The 3,582-nt window shown below is 38.3% G+C and overlaps 1 non-coding gene across 1 annotated transcript; it reads right to left on the reverse strand.

The window, feature by feature from the left end:
- Positions 1-2,499: 2,499 nt before the first annotated feature.
- Positions 2,500-2,571, reverse strand: TRNAY-GUA (transfer RNA tyrosine (anticodon GUA)). The gene has a single exon. It is a non-coding gene; the product is annotated as a tRNA-Tyr (tRNA).
- Between the last annotated feature and the right edge of the window lie 1,011 nt (positions 2,572-3,582).

The following is a 3,582-nucleotide window of genomic DNA, read 5'->3' on the forward strand; positions in this document are numbered from 1 at the left end:
TATCAGAGGTCTTTAATTTTTGTTAGCTATGTGTCTATGCATATTAAGCTTTAAAATGAAAAGGAATGGATACTCTAGAGTAAATCTTTATCCTTAAATTAATTTCTTTAATTAAGCACAATTTTTTTTATAAATTCACTACATGTCTGTGATTAGGTACACTCTATTCACTTATTATAGCACATATTGAATTGAAAATTTGACCACTTACTGCTAATAGATACTAAAACATACCCTACTAAAATTATTCATGTATCTGTAATATTATGGGCATAGGACTTATAGAAATCATCACCGTGAATAAATTAAAAAAAATGAAGATTAGTATAAGCCTTATGCCCATAGTATTACAGATATTTTAATAATTTTAGTAGGGTATGTTTTAGTATCTATTAGCAGTAAGTGGCCAAAATTTTAATTCAATGTGTGCTATGATAAGTGAATAGAGTGTACCTAATCACAGATATGTAGTGAATTTATATGAAAAAATGCGTTTAAATTTAACAATTAATTTAAGGGTAGGATTTACACTAGATTAACCATTCTTTTTTTCATTTTAAAGCTTAATATGTATACATATATCACTAAAAAAATGAAATAGCTGTGATAAATAGTATTACATTTATGACTGCTTGAAGATAGGCTATTTTTATCATTACTTTGCATGCGATAACGTCCAATTCCCCTTAAATGCGCCCGGACAAAATATTGCAGCCTCGAAAAAGAAGAGTATTTGTGTGGATAGAGCAGTGTTCCGCAACCGGTGTGCCGCGGAACATTGGTGTACCTCAGTGATGTCAAACAAGCTCATTTTTCTGACCTTGACGTCGTGCGCGGTCATCAAGCGCTAGGTACTGTCTTCCTCCGACGAGTTTAGCGCTGGGACCTGAGGTATTCTTGCCATCGGTGCGGGGGGGTTGCAGGTAGATTCTTTTGTTGCTACAGCCAAGCCGAGCCGAGCGGAGTGGGAAGTATTAATCGTCAAAAAATATGCAGTCTTCAGTTTGTAGTAGTGTGTGACTGTGTCCACGTGTTAGGTATTCTACAGGGACATCATTTTGTTTTTACTAACATTTTTAATATTAACCTGGCTATACCTTTCTATTAAGGATTGAAACAGGAAACACCGTTTGCTACCCTTTCCACGACGGAGTTCGATGATACTGGCGTAAAATACAAATCACATTACTAGAAAGTAAAGTAAAAAAAGGTAAAGGTATCCCCGTAACATGCCATGAAGGCACTTGGGGGGCATGGAGGTAGAGCCCCATGCTAGAAAGTAAAGTAGTTCATCCATTTATGTAAACTAGGAAATATCGCAATTTTGAGTTTGATCATTTTCATTAGGTTTTTGTTTAATCAAAATACAGTACTGTATTAACACTTAGTGTTTTTACACACGAATTGAGCTATCCATTCGGAAGTATTAATTATGCAGTGTATATTGTACTGTTACAGCACATTAGCGTACAATATAGAGAATGAAGTTAAATTGAAAAATAATCATAATATGGATATTTAAACACATTTTAGAAAATGGTGGCCGTTCATTTCGATACAGGCTTCAGTTCTTTTATGCATATTATCGCACTATAGACTATTGTACCTAATTCCAATTACCAGTTTCGTCCTTCGTACGAGTAACTCATGTTGAAATAATTCTGTACCTACTCTATAAAAGAGTACCTTACGTACTGTAAATTCAAACTTCACTTCTGCCCGATCCGAAAAGATAAAATCACTCAGAAATGCTATCTACTGTCCGTCCAAGTGGTTTTGTCGTAGGGTCGTGGAAAGTGGGGGAATCACGTGACAGTTAATTACTTAAGGAGGCCCTTTTATTTAAGTTATTTTAAACACTTGTATAATATTACGTAGACGTCTTATTCCTAACAGAAATTAATGTTTTCAGAAAAGAGCTAAGATAGCCCAGCTACTAGACTTAACAGAGGGGCGAACAGAAGCAGGTGGGGGAAACCGGGATGCGACATAGGGAAACGGACGACAGTACCCGTACGAAAATATGATTCAATATTGAAAGCTCTTTCGTCACTGGAAAACGCGAACATATTTTTGAAACGTACTATACTCAGTAACTCAATACTGCTTACGCGGCCTCGGCTCTGTGTCGTGAACGGTTGGAAGTTTACTAGTAGAGGGGGTGGGAGTGAAGTACATTCCAAAACTCAGGTACAATAAAAATTGAAGTAAAAATAAAATGATATCCCTGTATATACGAGTGGAATGTTATCAGTATGATTGTACTTCCTTCCAGACTGCCGCTGTCACTGTTCCCTCCCACTCCAGTACCGCGCTAGACTAGTCGGAACCGCATTCCTCTCAGCACTAAACTCCTCAGAGGATGACAGTATGCTAGGAGGAATAAGCAGCCTGTTGGATTAATATATTATTATAATGTACCGAAGTACATATGATATTTCCATTCAGATATTCTGCGTTATCATACGATGAAAGAGTAATGGAACGGAGAAAAATTCTCTCCGGCGCCGGGATTTGAACCCGGGTTTTCAGCTCTACATGCTGACGCTTTATCCACTAAGCCACACCGGATTCCACCCCGGCGTCGGAAGAATCGTCTCAGTTTTAAGTTCCAACTCTTGGGTTCCCTCTAGTGGCCGCCCTCTGCACTACGTCATAGATATCTATGATATGCTATGATATCACTTCGTGATTTAAGACGGCGCTTATTCCGTCGGATCCCGGCCAACTAGTCACTCATTACGAGTGCACCTCAGCACATGTGTGGACTTCGGTCCTAGGTTCATAGATATCTATGGCGTAGTGCAGAGGGCGGCCACTAGAGGGAACCCAAAAGTTGGAACTTAAAACTGAGACGATTTTTCCGACGCCGGGGTGGAATCCGGTGTGGCTTAGTGGATAAAGCGTCAGCACGTAGAGCTGAAAACCCGGGTTCAAATCCCGGCGCCGGAGAGAATTTTTCTCCGTTCCATTACTCTTTCACCTGTTGGATTAAGAAAACAGTGGTGCACAAACTTCAAACGGAACGTGAAATTTTATGTCGTTATTTTTATATGGCTTCTTTCTGTTTGTTATTTTCTATATTGTCTGTAAAACAAAAGTACTAACACCTATTTCTTAGCCTAATACTGCAGTTGTGTTTTTAACGTTAATAACATAATAAAGAGTAAAGAAGGAATATTCACACAAATTCCATAATAACTACAATTATACTGTACTAAGTGAATTAAACACATCATTCATAAAGAAAGTAAGTGTTATCCTAAAGAAAGACAATGAATAGCCTATGACATGATAAGTTGAAATTGATATTGATGGTATCTTTAGCCTTATACAAGTAATCAAAACAATATTATAGTACAAAGCAAAGTTGTCTAGTTATAGGCCTATGTTTAACTGTAACTAATAATAATAATAATAATAATAATCCGTGGCGCTACAGTCCGTGAAGGGCCTAGACCGACCAGCCGGCTGCTGGCCTCACGCCCACATGCCGAAGCAGAGGTGGACGATCATCCAACCAGAATGGAGGTATCGTGTGGTTAGCACGATGATCCCCCCAGCCGTTAAAGCTGGTATTCG

This window comes from Periplaneta americana, chromosome 10 (assembly GCF_040183065.1).
Source record: "Periplaneta americana isolate PAMFEO1 chromosome 10, P.americana_PAMFEO1_priV1, whole genome shotgun sequence".
In the NCBI taxonomy this organism is placed as follows: Eukaryota; Metazoa; Arthropoda; class Insecta; order Blattodea; family Blattidae; genus Periplaneta; species Periplaneta americana.